The following is a 26,925-nucleotide window of genomic DNA, read 5'->3' as shown; positions in this document are numbered from 1 at the left end:
GCAGACCTGAACAAACTGGACTGGACCCGTGGATCGCAGTGGGGAAAACAAAAACAAAAACAAAAACAAAACTGCGAATCGCAGCAGAAAAACTGGGGCAGAGCGCAGGGGGCTTAGACTACACAGCCCTTTACAACCAGACAGTGGCGGCAGGTGGAAATTGCAACCAGAGACTTCCAGGATGAGGAAAATAAAAACCAACACAGGAACCACAATGCCAAAATATATGAAATCACCAGACCAGAAACAAAATGACAAAAACCCAGAAATCAACCCCGAAGACACAGAAATCCATAAACTAAATGACAGAGATTTCAAAATAGCTATCATAAAAACACTCAACGGAATACGAGACAACACAGACAAACAATTCAATGAGATTAGGAGTTTCTTCACAAAAGAGATTGAAATCATAAAGAAAAACCAATCAGTGCTGATGGAGATGAAGAACACAATGGAGGAGATAAAGGAGAATCTGGAATCTTTAAAGAACAGAGCTGACAATATGGAGGAAAGAATTAGTACTTTAGAGGGTAGGAATACAGATATACTCCAGATGGAAGAAGAGAGAGAACTAAGACTAAAAAGAAATGAAGAAAGACTCCGAGAAATATCGGACTCTATTAGAAAATGTAACATAAGAATTATAGGTATTCCTGAGGGAGAGGAGAGGGAAAGAGGAACAGAGAGCCTATTCAAGGAAATAATAGCTGAAAATTTCCCAAATCTGGGGAAGGAGCAGGAAATACCAGTAAGCGAAGCCAACAGGACGCCTATATGTATTAACAGACAAAGGCCTTCACCACGACACCTAGTGGTAAGGCTAGCCAGGGTCAACGACAAAGAAACAATATTAAGGGCAGCTAGACAAAAACAAAAAATAACGTACAAAGGAACTCCCATCAGGCTCTCAGCGGATTTCTCAACAGAAACTTTTCAGGCTAGAAGAGACTGGAATGATATATTCAAAATACTAAAAGACAAAAACTTTCAGCCAAGAATACTCTATCCAGCAAAAATATCCTTCAAATATGATGGAGAAATAGTAACTCTCCCAGATAAACAAAAGCTAAGGGAGTTCATGGCCACGAGACCCCCACTACAAGAAATACTCAAGAAGGCCCTCAGGCCTGAAAACAAGAAGAGAAAGGGAACACAAAGCTTGGAGCAAGGAGAAAAATAGGTAGATAAACTCATAAAAATAGTAGATCTTTACCGGAATAGGTTAGCAACCACTTAAATACTAAACTCAAAGATCAAAGGAAAAAATTCACCAAAAATAAATTTAACCTCATCACTGTAAACACACAGCCACAACCCAAGATAGAATAAGGTACAACAAGAGCAACTTAGAAGGGGAAGAGGAAAGTGACTGAATTGACTTAGTATAAGGAAATAGGAGGCTATCAGATAATGGACTATCTCATACACAAGATTTTTTGCCCAAACCTCAAGGTAACCACTAAACAAATAATCAAATTAAAATCACATATGATAAACAAAGAGAAAACTAGAAGAATCATAAGACAGAACAACCAAACTGAATTGGCAGTCCAAAACAAATGGGACAAGAAACAAAGGAAATGCAAAAGAACCAGAAAATAAGTGACAAAACAGCAACATTCAGCCCTCATATTTCAATAATTACCCTAAATGTAAATGGATTGAACTCTCCAATCAAAAGGTACAGAGTGGCAGGATGGATTAAAAAGCAAGACCCAACAATATGCTGCCTTCAGGAAACACATCTTAGCACTAAAGACAAGCACAGGCTCAGAGTGAAAGGATGGAAGACAATACTCCAAGCTAATGGCAAACAAAAGAAAGCAGGTGTTGCCATACTCATATCAGACAAAGTAGACTTCAAGATAAAACAGGTTAAGAAAGACAAAGAAGGGAAATATATAATGATAAAAGGGACACTCCATCAGGAAGACATATCACTTATAAATATATATGCACCCAACATAGGAGCACCAATGTACATAAAACAACTATTAAAAACCTAAAAGGAGAAATCAACAACAACACAATAATAGTAGGGGATCTTAACACCCCACTTACAGCAATGGATAGATCATCCAGACAAAAAGTTAATAAAGAAATATTATACTTAAATGAAAAACTGGACGAGATGGACCTAGTAGACATATACAGAGCACTCCACCCAAAAACAGCTGACTACACATTCTTCTCAAGCGTGCATGGAACATTCTCTAGGATAGACCATATGTTGGGAAACAAAGCAAGCCTCAATAAATTTAAGAAGATTGAAATCATAACAAGCATCTTTTCAGACCATAAGGCTATGAAACTGGAAATGAACCATGAAAAAAAAACTGAGAAAGTGACAAAAATGTGGAGATTAAACAACATGCTACTGAACAACCAATGGATCATTGATGAAATTAAAGGAGAAATCAAAAACTATCTGGAAACAACGAAAATGATAACATGCCATATCAAAACATATAGGATGCAGCAAAAGCGGTCCTGAGAGGGAAACTCATAGCGATACAAGCCCACCTTAACAAACAAGAAAAAGCCCTAATAGGCAACCTTAAATTACACCTAACAGAACTAGAAAAAGAAGAACAAACAAAGCCCAAAGCCAGCAGAAGGAGAGAAATAATAAAAATCAGAGCAGAAATAAATGATATTGAGACCAAAAAAACAGTAGAAAGGATTAATGAAACAAAGAGTTGGTTCTTCGAGAAGATAAACAAAATAGACAAACCCTTAGCCAGGCTTACTAAGAAAAAAAGAGAAAAGGCTCAAGTAAATAAAATTAGAAATGAAAAAGGAGAAATTACAACGGATACCATGGAAATACAGAGGATTATAAGAGAATACTATGAGAAATTATATGCCAACAAACTGGACAATCTAGAAGAAATGGATAAATTCTTAGACTTATACAACCTCCCAAAATTGAACCAAGAAGAAATGGAGAATCTGAATAGACCAATCACAAGTAAAGAGATTAAAATAGTAATCCAAAACCTCCCAAAAAATAAAAGTCCAGGACCAGATGGCTTCTCCAGTGAATTTTACCAAACATTCAAAGAAGATTTAATACCCATCCTCCTCAAACTATTCCAAAAAATAGAGGAAGATGGAACACTTCCTGAATCATTCTATGAGGCCAACATCACCCTGATACCGAAACCAGACAAAGACAATACAAAGAAAGAAAATTACAGGCCAATATCGCTGATGAACATTGATGCAAAAATCCTCAACAAAATATTGGCAAACTGAATACAACAATATATTAAAAAGATCATACACCATGATCAAGTGGGATTTAACCAGAGACGCAGGGATGGTTCAACATCCGCAAATCAATCAACGTGATACATCACATCAACAAAACAAAGAATAAAAACCACATGATCGTCTCAATAGACGCAGAGAGGGCATTTGACAAGATACAACATCCATTTATGATAAAAACTCTCAATAAAATGAGAATAGAAGGAAAGTACCTCAACATAATAAAGGCCATATATGACAAACCCACAGCTAACATCATACTCAACGGGGAAAGACTGAAAGCCACTCCTCTGAGAACAGGAACGAGGCAGGGCTGCCCACTCTCACCACTCCTGTTCAACATAGTACTGGAGGTTTTGGCCAGAGCAATTAGGCAAGAAAAAGGAATAAAAGGAATCCAAATAGGTAACGAAGAAGTGAAACTCTCACTATTTGCAGATGACATGATTGTATATATAGAAAACCCTAAAGAATCTGTTGGAAAACTGTTAGAAACAATCAACAACTACAGCAAAGTTGCAGGGTACAAAATCAATCTACAAAAATCAGTTGCATTTCTATATGCTAATAATGAACTAACAGAAAGAGAGCTCAAAAAGATAATACCATTTACAATTGCATCAAAAAGAATAAAATACCTAGGAATAAATCTTACCAAGGAGGTGAAGGACCTATACAATGAGAACTACAAGACATTATTGAGGGAAATCCACGATGACATAAAGAAATGGAAAGATATCCCATGCACGTGGATTGGAAGAATAAACATAGTTAAAATGTCTATATTACCTAAAGCAATCTACAGAGTCAATGCAATCCCAATCAGAATCCCAATGACATTCTTCACAGAAATAGAAAAAAGAATACTAAAATTTATATGGGGCAACAAAAGACCCCGAATAGCTAAAGAAATCCTAAAGAAAAAGAACAAAGCAGGAGGCATCACAATTCCTGACTTCAAAACATACTACAAAGCAATAGTAATCAAAACAGCATGGTACTGGTACAAAAACAGACACACAGATCAATGGAACAGAACTGAAAGCCCAGAAATAAAACCACACATATACGGACAGCTAATTTTCGACAAAGGTGCTAAGAACATGCAATGGAGAAAGGAAAGTATCTTCAATAAATGGTGTTGGGAAAACTGGACAGCCACATGCAAAAGAATGAAAGTGGACCATGTGCTATCGCCATTCACAAAAATTAACTCAAAATGGATCAAAGACCTGAAGGTGAGACCTGAAACTATAAAACTCATAGAAGAAAATATAGGAAACACTCTATTTGACATTGGTTTTAAAGGAATCTTTTCGGATGACATGCCTACCCAGACTAGGGAAACTAAAGAAAAAATAAACAAGTGGGACTTTATCAGACTAAAGAGCTTTTATAAGACAAATGAAACCAGAATCAAGATGAACAAACAACCAACCAGCTGGGAGAGAATATTTGCAAAACATACATCTGACAAGGGGTTGATCTCCATAATATATAAAGAACTCACACAATTGAACAACAAACAAACAATCAACCCGATCAAAAAATGGGCAGAGGAAATGAACAGACACTTCTCCAAGGAAGATATACAGATGGCCAATAGGCACATGAAAAGATGCTCAACATCACTAATCATCAGGGAAATGCAAATCAAAACAACACTAAGATACCACCTCACGCCCGTTAGAATGGCTAAAATCACCAAGACAAAGAACAACAAATGTTGGAGAGGATGTGGAGAAACAGGAACCCTCATACACAGCTGGTGGGAATGCAAATTGGTGCAGCCTCTATGGAAAACGGTATGGAGATTCCTCAAAGAATTAAAAATAGAGATGCCCTATGATCCAGCCATCCCACTACTGGGAATCTATCCAACGCACCTGAAATCAACAATCCAAAGAGACTTATGCACCCCTATGTTCATTGCAGCATTATTCACCATAGCCAAGAAGTGGAAGCAACCTAAGTGTCCCTCGACTGACGATTGGATTAAGAAAATGTGGTATATATATACAATGGAATACTACTCAGCCATAAAAAAAGACAAAATCGTCCCATTTGCAACAACATGGATGGGCCTGGAGCGTATTATGTTAAGTGAAATAAGCCAGAAAGAGAAAGACAAACACTGTATGATCTCACTCATATGTGGAATATAAACCAACACAGAGAAAACTGGACTGTGGTTACCCGGGCAGTGGGGGTGGGGGGTGGGCACAAGGGGTGAAGGGAGTCATATATGGGGTGAAGGACAAACAAAAATGTACAACCCAAAATTTCACAATGTTAGAAACCATTAAAACATCAATAAAAAATAAAAATAAAAATAAAAATAAAGTGGAATAACTGGGATTGGTGCCCAGACAAACTGGTCCAAAGCCCAGAGCTTCAACTACTATGGTAGGAATGTCAGCAAATTTTCTACCACTCCCCGAAAAGCCCCTTCTGCTCCAGTCAGTGTGGTCTCCCACATACTTATTCACTCTTCAAACATTTTCTGAGTGCACCAAAGGTGTCAAGTACTGTGTTTAGATACTGGAAGGACAAATAGAATGTCGATGCAAATAATCCATAACCAATCTATAAATCAAAATTGGGGTGAGTTTATTATGAATCAACCTTTGAGGATCATATAGCCCGGGAGAGTCCTTTCATGAAGAAATGGAGCACTCCAACGAAGTGAGGTGTACAGGGTCAGCCCCATGACTTAGCGGTTAAGTGCGCATGCTCCGCTGCTGGTGGCTCAGGTTTGGATCCCGGGCACGCACCGACACACAGCTTCTCTGGCCATGCTGAGGCTGCGTCCCACATGCAGCAACTGGAAGGATGTGCAGCTATGATATGCAACTATCTACTGTGGCTTTGGGGGAAAAATAAATAAATAAATAAAATTATTAAAAAAAAAGAAGTGGGGTGTACAGAGTGGTTATATACCATCAAAGAGCATGTACCACATGTGATTGCAATGTCCTTTTTACAATAGCCACGACATTGACCTGTCAGCACATCAATTGTTGGACACGGTGGGTATCAGCTCTGCTGTTTCCATGGGCATGGTGGTTGTCTTGAGTTGAGTGGTCACAGGATGGGCACAGCAATCAAATCCTAGCCTAGGGAGAAATGCTTATCCTTAAGGAAATGTCAATGTGGGGGAAGTTGCATTTACATCTTAAGGGTATTGTTCTTGTCTTTGGGACATGTTAATTGCTTAAAATAGATATATAATGGATGAACAGAGGCTACAGGGCCCTTTTGGGAAAAAAAATCTAGGTCAAGGCCAACTAGTTTTACACCAAATGGCTTCCTCATGTGCTCCAATATATCCTATTGCTTGCCATTTATTTATCATTTTCCCCCTTTTGATGTATAATCTTTTGATAGAAAACATTGATGATCAAAATATTGTCCCTCAGAGTCAGGGTGGTTGCTGCATGCCCTGGGTCTATCACGTCCCTCGGTGCCAGGATTTTATCTCATCTATTTGCCCAGTTACTCACGTTGGGTGGAATTAGTCGGATATTGTGGACAAGCAAAGAGGTATATATATATAAACAGAGGAAGCATTTCATGGGTTTTGGATTAATTTTAGGTTGTTGCACAAACATTGTGTATGTGCTTTTTCTTTAATATATATAGCCCCTTATGCTACATTGTGCACAATTATAGAACAAGTACGGTAACAATGATAATAATTAAACATTTTTTTAAAAGATTAGTTTAAAATGAGTTTTTAGGCATAGTCCTTATCAGAAAAGTAAATTTGTCCAGGGTTATAAGATTGATCGGCCATCTCAAGTCACCGAGCCACCATTACTCTAGTTTGCATGCCAGTCTTACAACACTAGGTAAAGAAAACAACAGTTTGAATATGATGATTAGTACAAGAATTCCAAGAAGTAATAGAAATAGGAATTGCAATCCAGATCTAAAAAGGGAACCAATACCAGAAGGGAGCCAACCAAACAAATGAAGGCTGGGTGTAGGATCACTTAAGGCATTCACCTGTTTTTCCATGTGCTTTAGTAGAGGTGACACATTGGAAGACTCGTCAGGTATAAACACACAGCATTCAGTTTGAATGACCACACATGTACCACCTTGGGTTGCTGTAAGAATATCTAAGGCCATTCTATTTTGAAGGACAGCTTTTCTCATTAAAGACATTTCAGTATTTAAGAAAGCTATTCTTTCCTGACTATCGTTAAGGGCTTGTTGAGTAAATTTTGTCAGAGCCTCTGTATGTGATATGACATCTTCCAGCCCCAAGGAAGGAGCAAATATAGCTACTAGGTGGTCATACAAGTGTAAAACTGAATGAGCCCATCTGGCCTTAAGGAGAGGCAGATTGGCAACAGATGTTAGCTCTGGACGAATCTTTCCCTGTATGCAAGAGAAGCCCAGAGTGCAGCGCCCTAGCCATCCTGGTGGCAGCCAAGGTCAGAGGTTTGTTCCACATAACCAGTGAGTTCCATTAGGAGCCATCCAATAGACGCCTGGTCTTCGAGACCAGTCTGTTCCAAACCAATCACTTTTTTATGTATAATAGTATTCTGACATGACTCAGTGGGAATCCAGCCTATCTTTAGAGTGTAATTTGGTAGATTTTGTTTGGAATGATTTCTCTGTAACCAACATAAAGGTGCTGGTATGTTTAAAGATCCATGGCTAGGAGTAAGCCAAACATATCCATCCCAAATTTGTGTGAAACCTTCCATGGTTTTTACTGTAATGTCTGGTTTCTTTTGTTTATCTGCAATTTTTTGGGATAATTGGATGGTTTGAGTAATAGAAAAGAATAACCGTGTCCTGTATTACTAATAGTATGGGCTATTGACCATGTTTCAGGATCATAATTAGTAATATCAGACGAACTGTGAACATTAGAACTAGATCTTTGTATCACAATAAATTGCTTTAGAGCTTTCCAATCTGTGCCTCGAAAGGGAAAGACCCACCAAGGGTCTTAGAAAGTGGAAGTTGGCCACATAACCAACAAGTAGACTGATTTTCATGTGTAGCAAAGGAATGTGTGCATTGCAGAAAAACATTGCCATCAGAGGTCCATTCAGATGTAGATTGGAAAAACAAACATAGCATTAGGGAAACCTTAAATGGCATTTATTATTATTTTTTTTTTTGTAATCAACAAATGGTTTTGTAATTAGGTTCTAATCTATCTTATAAAGTTGAAGTGTAAAGCATTGGTGTAGGAAAATGGTAAGGCAATCTAGAAATTGATTATTTTAGCAATTACATAAAGCTTAAACACTACAAGGGTTTAAATGAGGAGATATAAGGTTAGGAATACAGGCCTGGTCCAGAGTTTCAGGACAGCTGCCTACAACAGATGTCGTCTTCTTCTCATCCTGATTTGGAGATATTCGTCTTGGTCTGTCAAAGTTGGGTGTCAGAGACTGGAGTTGAAGTCTATTCAGGTGGAGAAGTCTTTTTTAAATGAGAAATGTGAATTCATGAGTTTACGCCTTTTAATTTTGCAGCACATGGATTGGTTAAAAGCACCTGATATTGTCCCTTCCAAGGGGCTGCAAAGAGTCCTTTATCAGGTATCTTTTCCAATAAACAAAATCTCCAGGTTGTAATCCATGATCCTTAAGGTCTTTGTCTCCTGGGAGCTTACTGTGAAAAGAATTAGCTACCAATTTCTCATTTCTCTTAAGAGCATCAATGAGACCTTGACAATAATGTAAAATATCTCCTTTAAGTAAAGTTGGTTCCTACATTTCTTCATCTAATTGTATAGGTCGTTCAGTTGTTATTTCCAAAGGAGACGGTCGATGTTTACCAAAGGATGTAGATCTAAGACTGAGGTGCATTAGTGGAAGAGCTTTTGGCCATGAGAGGTTAAATGCTTCTGAAAGCTTTGCCAACTGAATTTTGATCGAGCTATTAGTTCTTTCCACCGATCCTGAGGATTGGGGATGGTAAGCACAGTGGAAATGCTGCATTATTGGCTAAATACTACATATAGATTTAATTATTTGTCTGGTGAAATGAGTTCCCCGGTCACTATGTAACTCGGTAGGAATTCCCCAAGCAGGAATTATTCTCTCTAATAGTAATTTACCTACTGTTAGAGCCGTTGCTCTTCTGCAAGGAAGGGCCTCAACCCAATGTGAGGACATACAGATTATTACCTAGATATATTTATATCCTTGAGATGGTGGCATTTAGACCAAGTTCAATTGCCATTCCTCAAAGGGTCACTTAGGAGGGGGAAAGTGGCCTTGTGACCCATGAAGTGGTTTCCCTAGATTATACTTTGGGCATATAACACAACGAGTATAAGTTTTATGGGCCACTGTGGGAAAAAATTTCCAAAAGTATTGTTTTTCCCATAAAATCACCTTTTCAGGTGCCCAGTGGGTTAGTTGGTGTATATGCTGGAGCAGGGGCAATTGTGCTCCAACAAGTACCATGGGTTTCCTATTGGATCCAAACCACATCTGTGAGGGGGTGTCAAAAATTCCCCCTTTTGACTGCCATATGTGTTTTTCTTCTTCCATGGCCACTTCTTGGGCCTGTAGAAGGAAGTCTTTTACTGGGTTAGCAGAGTTAATAGGAAGCAGCAGGCATTCTCGAGGCTGGGTAGGGAAAGCCTTCAAGGCTGTTTGTTTAGCAGCTGCATCAGCAAGCTGGTTTCCTTTAGCTTCCAAAGTATCAGATTTTGAATGCCCTGGCATTTTAATAATCGCTAGTTGTCTCGGTAGCTGTATAGAACATAATAATTCTGCAACCTGTTTCCCCTTCTTTATAGGCTGATCTGAAGAGGTTAAAAACCTCGTTGTTTCCACAGCATTCCAAAGCCATGTGCTGCTCCGAAAGGATAACGACTGTCAGTGTCGATATTTGCTACCTGGTCTCTGGCCAATTGACAAGCTCAAGTTAAAGCAATTAACTCGGCTTGCTGTGCTGACTTTATCTCTGGTAAGTAAAAACTCTCGATTACGTCTATTGAGGACATTACTGCATATCCAGCTCGATAACATCCTTGTTCATCCTTTGAGTAAGATCCATCTGTAAACCAAATTAGATCAGCATTATCAATGGGAGTTTCTTGCAAATCATTCCTAGGAGTAAGTAGGTAATTAGTTAATAAATGTAGTCGTGGGCATCTTCTTCTTGTGATGCTAGAAGTAAAGTTGCAGGGATAAGATTATTACACAGGGCTAAGGTAATATTAGGAGCAGAGAGCAACAGAACTTCACAGGAGGCTAGTCGGCTGACAGAGTAATGCTGAGTGTGATGAGAATTTAGGAGAGATTTGACTGAGTGAGGAACATAGATAGTCAAAGGAGACCCCCATCAGCATTTCTTCACTGGTCTTGCATAAGAACGCTGCTACTGAAATGGCTCTCATACAAGGCGGAAGCCCTTTTGCCACTGAGTCTAACTGCTGACTATAATAACCTATAGGTCGATGTCGACCTTCATGTTTTTGACTTAAGATACCTAAGGGATTTCCTCTATCTTCATGTATGAAGAGGAAAAATGGCAAGCTGTAATTAGGATTTCCTAAAGCTGGTACTTGGGCCAAAACAGACTTTAAGGTAGTTGCTGCCTTCTCTCCTTCTGGTGTCCATACAATTAAATCAGGCTGGTCAGACTTTAGTAATGTATATAAGGGCTGGGCAATAAGTGAAAAGTTAGGTAGCCAGTTCCTGCAATATCCAGTTAGTCCTAGGAATCCTCTTAACTTTCTCTTAGGGAGAGAAAAAACCAGGATTCCTTTAATCATTTCAGAATCAATCAACAGTCCATCCTTAGATATCAAGTGTCCTAGATATTTTACAACAGGCAGGCAAAAAATGTAATTTGTCCTTGGACAATTTATGCCCCTTAGATGCTAGCTGTTGCAACAGATAAATTGTGTCCTTCTGAGAATCCAACTTAGTGTTTGAATGCAAGAGAAATCATCCACATATTGAATTAAAGTGGAGTCATTAGGGAATTCTATATTCACTAAGTCAGCCTTGAGTATCTGGGAAAAATAAGTGGGCGTCTCAGTATAGCCCTGTGGCATCACTGTCCAGGTATACTGGCGATCTTCTCACGTGAAGGCAAAAAGATATTGACTATTCTTTTCCACGGGAATGCTGAAGAAGGCACTGCCCAAATCAGTGACTGAGAAATAGCAACTGTTATTTGGAATGGCCGAGCGCAAAGTGTGTGGGTTAGGAACCACAGGATGTTGGGGAATCACGATGTTCTTTATAGGTCTCGGATCTTGAAAAAATCTCCCGCCTTTCCCATTCGACTTTTTTACAGGTAAGATAGGTGTATTACAGGGACTAGTACAAGGAATTATGTCTCTTTTCAAGAAATTCCTGAACGATAGGGCTTATCCCATTTAATGCCTCTGGTCTAAGTGGATATTGCCGAATATTAGATAATGGCTTAGAGTTGTCGAAGTCACCTTAATAGGAGTGGCTGATTTAATTTTCCCAATATCTGAAGAGGATGATGACCATAATTCTCTAGGCACTTGTAATAACAGGTCATCAGTTTTCTCTTCTATTTGAGTCATTGATTTCACAATCATCAACCTTTCAGCAATTACAGTCTGGTCAGCACCCCGATTTTCTGAATCTAGAAGCATTTCACACTTTTGTGAAAAGGACGTTGTATGCTTCTAGAAGATCTCGTCCAATCAAATGAATTGGAGCACATTTAACCAGGAGAAACACATTTTTTCCTGTGATGGTTCTTAATTGAAAAATTACTGGTTCTGATTTAAAAACCTGCATTGGAAAATTCGAAACCCCTACCAATTGAACTATCTGTTTACTCCGAGGGAGAGGGCAACGAATAAGGGTAGGGTTGAGGACAGATAAGGTAGCCCCGGCATCTACAAGGACCTTTAAAGTTTCCCCTCCAATAGTTATCTCAATTTCCCCTATGGCATTTGTGAGGAGGAGGGGAAATACCCTCTCGTAATCTTCTGAGCAGCCCTAGTCCTGTTTATTGTTGTCACCCCCTAAATCCCATTTGAGTTTATGGCAGTCTTGTTTGAAATGACCAGGCTTTTTGCAATAGTAACAGAAACGGTGATTTCGTTTCTGGTTAGATTTTTTTTTTTTATTTTTTGTTTATTGCAGTAACATTGGTTTATGACATTGTAAAAATTTCAGGTGTACATCATTGTACTTCTATTTCTGCATAGATTACATCATGTTCACCACCAAAATACTAATTACAACCCATCACCACACACATGTACCAAATTATCCCTTTCACCCTCCTCCCTCCTCCCTTCCCCTCTGGTAACCACCACTCCAATCTCTGTCCCTATGTGTTTGTTTATTGTTGTTATTATCTACTACTTAATGAAGGAAATCATACGGTATTTGACCTTCTCCCTCTGACTTATTTCACTTTGCATAATACCCTCAAGGATGGCGTTTGTTGGGCCACGAAGCTGTTGTAGCTGTATACTCATAAACTTAGTGGCCTTTTTTTTTCTGGAAGGTTTTAGATAGTTTATGTGTAATAGTGACAAGAGCCTATTAAAGTCCACTCCAGTTCATGTCTCTTAACTAACATTGCTAATTCCTCATCTAATCCTTCGAAGGAAATTAAATTGAAAACTGAATCATTTTATTGATCCTCAAAACATTCAGGAGCCATCCCAGAATGCTGTTTGAAGGTTTTCTCAAGCCTTTCAAAATAATCAAATATAGATTCCTCGGGTCTATGCTTACATTGATGGACTTTAGCCCAATCTATCTTCCTGGGAAAAACTACTGGAATGGCTTTGTGTAAGTTTTGAGCGATATCCCTACACTCTTTAAGGTCATGAGGCTCATGCTTATGGAAATCCTCCAGGGGGTCTCCAATCTGCCTCTTTTATCCATTCATTTGCTTTGTTCTCAGACACCAGCAAATGCACAAGCTGATATAAATCTGAATGTCCTGTGCATATGTTCTAACAATAAAATTAAATTCTTGAGCAAACCCTAAAAGATATTGCAAAGGGTCTGGGAAGTCCTTCATCAAATTCTTAAATTCACTTCTAGTCCAACAAGTATACACAAGAGCAGGCTCACCTCACCCAGTAACAGGTTTCTCCTTAGAGGGAACTTTAGGACTTTCAGTATCTGCTCCCTGAGAGTTACTCCTTGTTTTCTCTAGGGGTGGAGGAGGAGGGGAAGGTTAAGGAGGAGGAGGAGGTGAAGGAGGAGGAGGAGGTGAGGGAGGAGGAGGAGGTGTGGGAGGAGGAGGAGGTGAGGGAGGAAGAGGAGGTAAGGGAGGAGGAGGAGGTGAGGGAGGAAGTGTTGAGAGAAGATGAGTTAAAGTGGATAGGTCAGGGTACGGAAGCTCAGAAAGGAAAGGATACACGGGTGCTGAGGGAGAAGATGAGCTCTGAGGTGCTGAAAGCGGCGGCAGTGGAGGAGGTAGAGGAGGTGAAGGGGGTGGACAGCTTCTGACTTCTCTCTCTTTAATTCAGAAATGGTCTCAGTCAGTTTATGGTTAGTCTCCTTTAAAGAAGTCATTTTATCATTATTACTCTTTGAAGCCTCTAAATGCCAATCGTAATAAGCTTCCCCTTCTTTTGTTTTGGTTTTATTGCAGGCTTTTTCAACCTGTGTGTGCAAATACAGTAGTTTTCAGAAGTCAAACGTTCCCAATTTTGGCCATTTACGACCTGTCATCCTTAGTTAACCTTTCCCATTTAGTTAAATACTTGCAAGGATTGTTTCCGTATGCAGTATACGTGAAACCAGCGGAAGTCCCCGTGGGGCGTTGTCCATCTGGAAGCCAGCAGACTTTTGAAGCATGGTTTCCCATTTTTAGTTCTGTTTTTTTCTTTGTTTTTTTATAAAGTCTGAACAACTTCTAGGAACTGTGTAGTGGGTCACAAGTGTGCTGCTTTGAGTGTTATTCTCTAAAGGAATGTCGTAATCACTCTCTTACATGTCTCTATTTCTCCCGCTGGCAGTCTAGTACCACCGAGTGGGTTCAGAGTGCTGGTGACAAACCCTCATGTGCCAGTCCCCGGACGAAGCTATAATTAATTAACGTGAATGATAATGGAACGCCCTATAGGACCGCTATACATCGTGAGGTTCACCTCTGACACTCCTACTGAGGATTTTCTGTCACCTGTAAAACGCCTTTTCAACCGGCAGGAGCCATGTCTCTTTTCTTCATAGGTGAACTAGTTCAGACTCTCATTTCTTTATCAAGCAGTTTTGTTCAGACCTTATAAACATAATTCTTTCCAATTTTAAAGCCAAATTAAAAGGACAACCAATTCAGTTTACTCCAAGCTTCCCCTAAGGTCCCTTGGCCTAGGAAATTCCCCCTAGGTTTTTCTCCACCTAGGAAATGTACCGGTACCCTTCAAAGCCTCTAGTCTCAAGACCTTAAAACAGCTCATATAAACTCCTGGACCATCAACTTATTTATTTTTATTATTTTTTGTGTGTGTGAGGAAGATTAGCCCTGAGCTAACTTCTGATGCCAATCTTCCTCGTTTTGCTGAGGAAGATTGGCCTTGGATTAAAATCTGTGCCCAACTTCCTCTACTTTATATGGGATGCTACCACAGCATGGTTTGACAAATGGTATGTCGGTGCACACCAGGATCCAAACCTGTCAACCCGGGGCTGCCGCAGTGGAGCGTGCGCACTTAACCACTGTGCCACAGGGGTGGCCCCTCTCTTTATTTCTAAAGCTGAAATGTCTAAATCATTCTCTGGGCTAGTTGGAGTTTCCATAAAATGAAAATGTAAATTCCAGGAAAATCCTTAACTTTCCAGAATAATCCTTAATATAGTATGGTAAACACCTTTGCAAAATGTCACTGATTTTCAATGTCAGTGCCTCCACAAGGGCATCCTTGCATTGTCTTCCCTCCAACCACCTCTCACTTTGCCCCTCCCCAGGCTGATGGGCTCAAAGTGTTTACTGAGCAGTAAGAATGATCAGAGTCTGAAGGAGACTTCAAGGATGACTAAGCCATGTTTTCTGACCCCAACCATCACTCTCCATCTCTCCTTTAACTTCTATTTTTCTTATTCTGGTTTCTATTTTAGTTGTTTACTTGTCTTGTGAATTGTTGTTTAGTGGTTTATAATTACCATGTAAATTCATATTACTTTTTGCCTTAGAGTTTAGAAAGAACTTACATTAAACAAGGTATTTTTCCCAGGCCTTTGATGTCGCTAATACCTTCCAATGCAATTCAAGTGGCTTCTTGTTTTTACTTCTCCATCATTATTCCTTCAGAATTATGTTCACCCAACACTTTTGATCTGACTAATGCTGCATTACTCTTTAAACTTTTCTATGCCAAGACTCACATGAGAAAGCCCTCAAGCACCATCAGGAGGAGGAAGTCAAGAAGGCGGCACAGGCAGACTCTGAACTCACCTCCTCCCGCAGACACAGCCAATTTACAACTACTCGTGGAAAAATTACCACTGAGACAGAACTGAAAACTGGATAAGAGGAACCCCTGCAACAACGGACAATCCTAACTGAGGTAGACGAGGAAGAAACTCCCTTCTGGAGAGGAAAAATGCCACCTTCACAAGCCGCAGTGCCTCATGGCCACCCAGGAGTCACCCAAAGGTACGCAGCCCTCCCTGGAGGAGCGGGGCCCTGAGCCGGGAATCACCCCTGCTGTGGGCATGTTGTGGACCCAGTACCATCGAGACGAGTGGCAGAATAACTGACTATGCCTGTTACTAAAACATTAGGGAGTACCCCTAGAAAAGCTGGTTCACAAACAAATTAGAAACCGGTTCTTAAAGGGCCCATGCACAAACTCACCCGTTTCAGAAAGCAACCAAAAATCACCAGAAAGAAAGGTGTACAGTGCTTTGGTGAAAAGAGATTCCCCTAATAGGCCCTGTGTGCATCTCGGTGAGAGGTGAGACCTCTCCAGGGACTGGGACATTGGTGGCGAATATTGTTGTGGCCTGGTGTGGGCATGTTGACATAGACGCCATTGGAGTTCTCCCTGAGGTATCCTAGCCCAGGGTCTGTCCCACCCACTAGAGCACCAATTTAATGCAGCTCAGCCAGGGCAGGCAGCCCACCCTAGAGACTGGCCCCATTCAACAACAAGCCCTCAGGCAACTTGTGGGCCTGCATAGATTGGTGACTATATTCTCTGAGGCCTGTCAACTGAGACAACTTCATTGGGGCAGGGCGTGCACAAGGAGCAGGTGGAGAGTGTGGGGCAGTGGTGGAGTGTGTGGGGTTCCCACCGTGGAGAGACTGGGTCCGCTTTGGGAGGTTGGGGCACACACACGGGGCAGGACTGTGTTGACGGTGTGTGTGGACCTGTGGGCGGCAAGGCTTGTCAGCTGCAGAAGACTTGTGCTTCTCAAAGACCCACAGAGGGGGTTTGCCCCACCTTCCAAAGCCTGAAACAATTGAGTGCTCCCATGCCTGAGGCCCGCCCCACCCAGCTGCAATCCTCAGAGAGCTGACAAGAGACCCAAAGGCTGTAGGCTTATAGCAATTGTAAGGCCCTGAGCCTAACAACCTGCCACGCTGGGGGCCTACTCACTTAAAAGAAATACTGCAACACAAATGTGGTGTTAGAACTTGCAGCCAACAGTGCTGGGGCTCCCCACACCTCATAAAGAGACTGAAGGACCCACAACAACTACAAGCAGCTGAGCATTACAACAGCTGGCCAGGAGCATAACTCGGCCTCCCTGGGTGCCTACAGGGAGAGCAAACAAGCCACAACAGAAGGACATGCGTAGCCCACATAGTGGTCACCGCTGGAAAATTGAGAACTGAGGGAAGCACACTGCAGGCCTCCTAAGCCATCACTTACATAAGGTCAGCTATCCAAGAGCAGGAGACGTAGCTGACCTACCTAATATGTAGACACAAACACAGGGAAAGAGGCAAAATGAGGAGGCAAAGGAATACATTCCAAGTAAGGGAACAGGACAAAACTCCAGAAAAGGAACTAAGTGAAATGGAAATGAGCAACGTACCCGACAGAGAGGTCAAACAAAGAGTGTTAAGGATGCTCACTGATCTGGGGAGAAGAATAGATGAACTCAGTGAGAATGCCAGCTAAGAAATGGAAGATATAAAAAGAACCAATCAGAAATGAAGAATACGATACTGGAAATGAAAAATTCACTAGAGGAACTCAAAAGCAGAGTAGAGGATACAGAAGAATGAATCTGTGAGATAGACAAAAGACTAGAAGACATTACCCAAGCTGAACAGGTAAAAGAGAAAAGAGTTAATAAGAGTGAAGACAGTCTAAGGGACCTCTGCGATACCATCAAGCACACTAACGTCTGTGTGATGGGTGTCTCGGAAGGAGAAGAGCGAGAAAAAGGGGCAGAGAATCTATTTCAAGAAATAATAGATGAAAACTTCCCTAACCTAAGGGACAAAACAGACATCCAAGTACAGGAAGCACAGAGAGCTCCAAACACGATAAACCCAAAGAGGCCCACACCAAGACACATCATAATCAAAATGTCCAGAATTAAAGATAAAGAGAGAATTCTAAAAGCTGCAAGAGAAAGACAAGTTACATACAAAGGAAACCCCATAAGGCTATCAACTGAATTCTCAGCAGAAACCTTACAGGCTAGAAGAGAATGGCATGATATTTAAAGTGCTAAAAAGGAAAAAACTTACAGCCAAGAATACTCTACCCAACAAGGTTATCATTCAAAATGGAAGGCGAGATCAAAAATTTCCCAGACAAGCAAAAATTAAAGGAGTTTATCACCAAGAAACCAGTGCTACATGAAAAGTTAAAGGGATTGATTTAAGGGGAAAAGAGAAGAAAACAAATAGGAAAAATTATTTATTTCCATGATAAGAGGGTAATGGATACAAATGCAGAAAAAAGAGGTTAGATATGATATCAAAAACATAAAAGGAGGGAGGAGGGGAGTTAAAGAGTAGAGCTTTCAGACAGAGGTCAAACTAAAGAGACCATCAATTCTGTATAGAAGAAGAAAGGAACAGAGAAGGACTACTAAAACACTGAGAAAAAAAGTTAAAAAATGGCAGTAAGTACATACTTTTCAATAGCTACTTTAAACGTCAATGGACTAAATGCTCCAATTAAAAGGCACAGGGTGGCTGACTGGATAGAAAAACAAGACCCATATATATGCTGCATACAAGAGACACATTTCAGACGTAAAGTCACTCACAAACTGAAAGTGAAGGGATGGAAAAAGATACTCCATGCAAATGGCAATGAAAAGAAAGCTGGGGTAGCAGTACTCATATCAGGCAAAATAGACTTTAAAACAAAAACTGTAAAAAGAGACAAAGAAGGGCATTACATAATGATCAAGTGAACAATCCAACAAGAGGATATAACACTTGTAAATATCTATGCACCCAATGTAGGTGCACCTAAATATATAAAGCAATTATTAACAGACATAAAAGGAGAAATAGACAGTAACACAATAATTGTAGGGGACTTTAACACTCCACTTACACCAACAGATAGATCATCCAAACAGAAGATCAATGAGGAAACATTGGCCTTAAATGATACACTAGAACAGATGGACCTAGTAGATATACACAGAGCATTCCATCCAAAAACCGAAGAATACACGTTCTTTTCAAATGCATATGGAACATTCTCCAGGATTGATCACATATTAGGCCACAAACAAGTCTCCATAAATTTAAGAAGATTGAAATAATACCAAGCATCTTTTCTGACCACAACGGTATGAAACTAGAAACCAACTATAGGAAGAAACTCAGAAAAGCCACAAATACGTGGAGATTAAAGAAAATGGTACTGAACAACGACTGGGTCAATGAAGAAATCAAAGAAGAAATCAAAAAATACCTGGAGACAAATGAAAATGAAAATACGACATACCAGAATTTATGGTATACAGCAAAAGCAGTTCTGAGAGGGATGTTTAGAGTAATACAGGCCTATCTCAACAAACAAGAAAAATCTCAAATAAACAATATAACAATGCACCTAAAGGAACTGGAAAAAGAAGAACAAACACAGCCCAAAATCAGTAGAAGAAAGGAAATAATAAAAATCAGAGCAGAAATAAATGAAGTAGAGACCCAAAAAATCAATAGAAAACATCAATAAAACCAAGAGTTTGTTCTTTGAAAAGATAAACAAAATTGACAAATTTTTAGCTAGACTCATCAAGAAAAAAGGAGAGAAGGCACAAATAAGTAAAATCAGAAATGAAAGAGGAGAAATTACAACAGACACCTCAGAAATACCAAAGATTATAAGAGAATACTATGAAAAGCTAGATGCCAACCAATTCGACAATCTGGAAGAAATGGATAAATTCTTAGAATCATACAACCTTCCAAAACTGAATCAAGAAGAAGTAGAGAATTTGAATAGACCTATCACCAGTAAGGAGATTGAAACAATAATCAAAAACCTCCCCAAAAATAAAAGTCCAGGACCAGGTGGCTTCCCTGGTGAATTCTAGCAAACATTCAAAGAAGACTTAATACCTATCCTTCTCAAACTCTTCCAAAAATTTGATAAGGGGGAGAAGCTCCCTAACTCATTCTACAAAGCCGACATTACCCTGATACCAAAACCAGACGAGGACAACACAAAAAAAGAAAATTACAGGCCAATATCACTGATGAACATCGATGCAAAAATCCTCAACAAAATACTAGCAAATCGCATACAACAATACGTTAAAAAGATTATACACCACGATCAAGTGGGATTTATTCCAGGTATGCAGGGATGGTTTAACATTTGCAAATCAATCAACGTGATACACCAAGTTAATATAATGAAGAATAAAAATCACATGATCATCTCAATTGATGCAGAGAAAGCATTTGACAAGATACAGCATCCATTTATGATAAAAACTTTGAATAAAATGGGTATAGAAGGAAAGTACCTCAACATAATAAAGACCATATATGACAAACCCACAGCTAATATCATCCTCAATGGTGAAAAACTGAAAGCTATGCCTCTAAGAACAGAAACCAGACAAAGATGCCCACTCTCACCACTCCTATTTAACATAGTACTGAAAGTCCTAGCCAGAGCAATCAGGCAAGAAAAAGAAATAAAAAGAATCCAAATTGGAAAGGAAGAAGTGGAACTGTCACTACTTGCAGATGACATGATTTTATATATAGAAAAACCTAAAGAATCCACCAGAAAACTTTTAGAAGTAATAAACAAATATGATAAAGTTGCAAGATACAACATCAACCTACAATAATCAGTTGCATTTTTATACACTAACAACGAAGTAGCAGAAAGAGAAATTAAGAATACAACCCCAGGGCTGGCCTGGTGGCGCAAGTGGTTAAGTGCAGGCACTCCGTTGCGGCAGCCCGGAGTTCACCAGTTCAGATCCCGGATGTGCAACAACGTACCACTTGTAAAGCCATGCTGTGGCAGCATCCCATATAAAGCGGAGCAAGATGGGCATGGATGTTAGCCTAGGGTCAGTTTTCCTCAGCAAAAAAAAAAAGGGGGGGAGGATTGGCAGATGTTAGCACAGGGATGATCTCCTCAAAAAAAAAAAAAAAAGAATACAACCCCATTTACAAATGCAACAAAAAGAATAGAATACCTTTTACAATTGCAACAAAAAGAGTAGAATACCTAGGAATAAACTTAACCAAAGAGGTGAAAGAGCTGTACACGGAAAACTGTAAAACATTGCTGAAAGAAATTGAAGAAGACACAAAGAAATGGAAAGATATTCCGTCCTCTTGGATTGGAAGAATTAGCATAGTTAAGATGTCCATACTGCCTAAAGCAATCTATAGATTCAATGCAATCCTTATCAAAGTTCCAACAACATTTTTCACAGAAATAGAACAAAGAATCCTAAAATTTATATGGAACAACAAAAGACCCCAAATAGCTAAAGGAATCCTGAGAAAAAAGAGCAAAGCTAGAGGTATCACACTCCCTGATTTCAAAATATACTACAAAGCTATAGTAACCAAAACAGCATGGTACTGGCACAAAAACAGACACACAGATCAATGGAATAGAATCGAAAGCCCAGAAATAAACCTACACATCTATGGACAGCTAATCTTTGACAAAGGAATCAAGAACATACAATGGAGAAAAGAAAGTCTGTTCAACAAATGGTGTTGGGAAAACTGGATAGCCACATGCAAAAAAATGAATGTAGACCCTTACTGTACACCATACATAAAAATTAACTCCAAATGCATTAAAGACTTGAATGTAAGACCTGAAACTATGAAACTTCTAGAAGAAAACATAGGCAGTACACTCTTCAACATTGGTCTTAGCAACATATTTTCAAGCACCATGTCTGACCGGGCAAGAGAAACAATAGAAAAAATAAACAAATGGGACTACATCAAACTAAAAAGCTTCTGCACAACAAAGGAAACCATCAACAAAATGAAAAGACAACCTAACAATTGGGAGAAGATATTTGCAAACCATACATGTGATAAGGGCTTAATCTCCAAAATATATAAAGAACTCATGCATCTCAACAACAAAAAAACTACCAACCCAATTAAAAAATGAGCAAAAGAGCTGAACAGACATTTCTCCAAAGAAGATATACAGATGGCCAACAGACACATGAGAAGATGTTCAAAATCATTAACTATCAGAGAAGTGCAAATTAAAACTACAATGAGATATCTCCTCACGCCCGTCAGAATGGCTATAATTAACAAGACAGGAAACAACATGTGTTGGAGAGGATGTGGAGAGAAGGGAAGTCTCATACACTGTTGGTGGGAGTCCAAACTGGTGCAACCACTATGGTGAACATGATATAATCTATGCAGAAATAGAAGTATAATGATGTACACCTGAAATTTATACAATGTTATAAACCAATGTTACTGCAATAAACAAAACATTTAAAAAAAAAAAGGCACCATCAACTAGGTGACCCTACATTCCTCACATCTGTTTCCTTGATTTGTTCCTAAATAAAAATGTTTCTTTTTTGTGTGTGTGAGGAAGATCAGCTCTGAGCTAACATCCATGCTAATCCTCCTCTTTTTCTTTGCTGAGGAAGACCAGCTCTGAGCTAACATCTATTGCCAATCCTCCTCCTTTTTTTTCCCCACAGCCCCACTAGATAGTTGTATGTCATAGTTGCACATACTTCTAGGTGCTATATGTGAGATGCAGCCTCAGCATGGCCAGAGAAGCGGTACGTCAGTGCGCGCCCGAGATCCGAACTCAGGCTGCCAGTAGCGCCACGCGCACACTTAACTGCTAAGCCACGAGGAGGGCCCAAGATGTTTCTGAAACGAATAATAAATTGTACCAAGTGGTCATTGTATAAAAAGCACTATCACAGATACCTTAAAGAGATCAAATGGAAAAGAATATTCAATTGCTCAGATAGGTTTGCAATCAAATGAGGCATTGAGGGGACCAGGGGGCACTGATCAGAGCAGGATCCTTAGAGAAGAGTTTTAAGTCAATTTCAAATGAGGTTAAAACTGGAATGAGATAGTATTTTACCAGTTATCCGATATCACAAGCATTTTTCTGACCTTTGAGAGTTTATTTGCATACAAACTGTATGTGTGTGGTAAGAGAGTGCTGATATTGTTTAATTTCTTTTTATTATTCAGCACTTTGTAATAGATCTGGCTATTCACAATTAATAAAGATCATAATGTGGAGAGACCCAACTTTCAACTGCCTGATATTATCAATTCTTACACAAAGCTAGAGTTTTAAAGATCAAATTTCATTCTAATTACCTTTCAACTAGTCCATTTATATCAGAAAGATGCTGAGTTTTAGGAAAATACTTCAAAACACAAATTTTATATGTAATTTCAAAAGCAAAAAATGAGTTAAAAATTGAGTGGTAACCGATTCTGCTGCTATATATTAAACTTTAACATGGGAGCAGATATTTTTAGAGAATATAATTGATATTTGCCTATTTATATATTGTAGAATGTTAAAGGATTTACAGTTTTAATAGTATTTCAAATACCAGAGAATAAAAAACAGAACTGTTTCAGTTTTATGAAATAGCTTTTTAGACATAGCAGATTTTCAGAGCCTATTACTTGAAAATAAAACAATCAGTTTGTGAGGTTTAAGCCATGTGGTTTTATTTTAAACTTGCTCATTCCATAGGAGCATCACTAAAAGCCCTCCAGGAGTAGCTGACACTCTTTCCCTCTATATGAGCACCAGCTGTGTTTGCTTTAAGCATCAGACTCTCGGGCAACACCATAGCCCTCAATTCCGTTTAGTTGAGAAAAGGCTTTATGTGTCATGTGTTTTTTCTAGGGGTCTGGAGCTCCCAGACTTATTAACTACACAGAGAGAGGAAGAGTCAGAACACATTCAATAAACTCTAGTGTGCTCAGGTGAGATGGTAAGTGCCTGAACTCACATCTGAAGAAGAACTTAGAGGATGCTTTCTGACTCTGCTTCATGCCTGACTAAGCAGTCCTGGACATCCCCGTTATGGCCACAGAATAACACAGGCAGCCTTGATGGACCAGAAGTCCTCCTATGTCCATCATTTGTACAGAACAAACTGGCTTAAGACCTCTCATTTCCTGCTGCAGTGGTAATTTACAGAGATACAGAACTGCCATCTAGTGACTAAGAAGAAAACAGCAAGGTGCTTTACATGGAAAATGAAATTGTAAGTTTTTAAAAAAAGAACAGTGAAGCACTAAAGTTGGTAAAGTTGACACAAAGTTGACAGAATGTGGCAAACGAAAGTTATAGTAAAACTGGAAAATGTGTAGGTGAAGTAACCAGTTGTTCTCTATGCCTCTAAAATATGACTTGACATTTGACTCATAAATAGTATAATTTAAATATAATAGAATAACTTTGGAAATAAACTTCTCATCTCATCTCATCCAATGTTGTTGGCAGGAGCCGGTATTAAATAGCAAGATGGTGAGTACCCATGTGGAAGCACCATTTTTATCACAGTGGAGAGAATATGAGGCATAAAACCCAACAGACTGATGTTCAGATCTTCCCTTTTACCCTTGATCAATTTTGTAAACATGGTCTTTTTAAAATTTTTTTTTTTTGTGAGGAAGATCAGCCCTGTGCTAACATCTGCCAATCCTCATCTTTTTTTACTGAGGGAGACTGACCCTGGGCTAACATCCGTGCCCAGCTTCCTCCATTTTATACGGGACGCCACCACAGCATGGCTTGCCAAGCGGTGCATTGGCACGTGCCCAGGATCAGAACCGGTGAACCCCGGGCTGGTGCAGCGGAATGAGCGCACTTAACTGCTTGTCCCACCAGGCAGGCCCCTAAAAATGGTTTTCTTTATCAGTTAAATATGAATTATAATAGTTACTTTAAAGGATTACTGTAAGAATTGCATGAGGTAATACAGTAAAGGAACCGGTGTAGAGTGATAGTTAATTCTCCTGCCCTGTCTCTCTTCTATGAAACATACACAAATCATCTAAGAATAAAACTCGTCTATACAATAAACTTATGACAAAGAGTCAATGGCTCCAGAAGTAAGGGCCACCATTGTTGAGGGCTTAACCTCAATTACTTCCAAGTACTGTTAACTCTCAATTAATTTTATGTGTTTTCGGTCTTCCAGACACTTCACTGGCTACAAGGAAAGGAGAAGGTGTGAAATTTAAATTGATCTATTTCACCCTTGAATGGCCTAACTGTAACATCAGGTGTTTTAAATCACCTAGTTCATCAGGTTTTCTGCTTATTACTATATATTTTACCATGGTTCACAGCCCGAGAAAAATAGAAAATCATTATAATTTTACACACATGAATATATATTTTGACTATTACAGCTGGAATCTTAATATATAGAGAAATGTTGTACATGTTTTGTCCTTGTTGATAGTACAGAATACTTTTGTCAAGGTTTTCTTTGGCATTATCATATTTAATGAAAAACTCAGTAATATATGCCCTGGAGATAAGGATTTAGAAAAATCTAACATACTATCCTAGTCATACCTCAAAACAAAAGCTATAAAAATAATAAGAGGATATTTTGAAGGCACTATTTTTCTTAATTATTTCCAACTTTATGTCCCTTTACCTCTTTTTAATCATTCTGCATCTTATTCGCTATTGGCTAATTAACTCACAGTAATTAAATAACCCTCAGCTGAGTCCCCCATGCCTCTTCAAGTGCCCCAGCCTGATGTAGGTCTCATCTCTGACAAAAAGAAGCTGGGAAAACCTGTTTTGTGACGGTATTCTTAAGGATATCTTTACTCTTACAATAATAGCTATATTTTTGAAAGGCACCAGTGGATTATAAAATCAAGTACTCGACCAATGTTGTATCCTCATTTTCCCTCCAGGGGGAGCACAACTTTCATGTGTAATGCAGGGCTGCTGCTTTATTGTTTTTTCCTTTCAAGATATTACTTGTAAAACATGTCGACGTAAATAATCTATAATCAATCTATAAATCAAAATTGGGGTGAGTTTATTATGAGCCAACTTTTGAGGACCATGGCCCAGGGCCTTCTTTCCCTAAAGAAGGAAGGGCACCAAAGAAGTGGAGTGTACAGAGTGGTTATATACCATCAAATGCCATGTATCACATCAGATTGCAATGTCTCTTTCACAATAGCCACAAGATCGCCCTGCCAGATTGCTCTGCCAGAATAGCTATTGATGGACAGAGTGGGGAGGGTGTGGCTGGTGTCAGGTCTGTTGTCTGGAGCTGGGTGGTCACAGGATCAGTGCAGCAGTCAAATCCCAGCCTAGGGAGAAATGCTTATCCTTAAGGAAATGCCAAGGAGGTGGAAGTTGCATCCTTATCTGAAGGGAATTTATTCTTCTCTTTTGGACATGGCAAAGAAGATACACGATGCAGGTGACAGGCCCTTCTGGAAAAACAAACCCAGGCCGAATTAGTTTTACCCCAAATGGCTTCCTCATATGCTCCAATATATCCTATTGCTTGCCATTTATTTATCATTTTCTCCCTTTTGATCTATAATCTTTTGATAAAAAGCATTGGTGATCAAAATATTGTCTTTTGGCCCAGAGTGGTTGCTGCCTGCCCTGGGTCCCTCATGTTCCTCGGTGTCAGGCTTTTGTCTCATTTATTTGCCCAGTTGTCCACCTTGGGGGGAATTAATTGGATATAGTGGACAAGCAAAGAGGTATATATATATACTAATAGAGGAAGCATTTCATGGGTTTTGGATTAATTTTATGTTGTTGCACAAACATTGCATATGTGCTTTTTATGACTCCTTGTATTTACGCTATTCACAATTATAGAACAAGTACAGTAACAATGATAATAATTTAACTTCTTTGAAAAGATTAGTTTAAAATGAGTTCTTAGGCCTAGTCCTTATCAAAAAGGAGGTTTGTCCAAGGTTATAAGATCAATCGACCACCTCAGCTTTCATTACTCCAGCTTACATGACAGTCTTACAGCACTGAGTAAAGAAAACAGCAATTAGTTTAAATATTATGATTATACAAGAATTCCAAGAAATAATAGAAATAGGAATTACAATCCAGATGGAAAAAGGGAACCAATACCAGAAGGGAGCAAACCAAAAAACTCAAGACTGAACACAGGATCTCTTATGGCATTCACCTGCTTTTTCATGTGCTTTGGCAGAGATGACACACTGGAAGACTCGGCAGGTATGAAAACA

Source organism: Diceros bicornis, assembly GCF_020826845.1.
Source record: "Diceros bicornis minor isolate mBicDic1 chromosome 1 unlocalized genomic scaffold, mDicBic1.mat.cur SUPER_1_unloc_2, whole genome shotgun sequence".
Lineage (NCBI taxonomy): Eukaryota > Metazoa > Chordata > Mammalia > Perissodactyla > Rhinocerotidae > Diceros > Diceros bicornis.
This window is presented reverse-complemented; position numbering follows the sequence as displayed.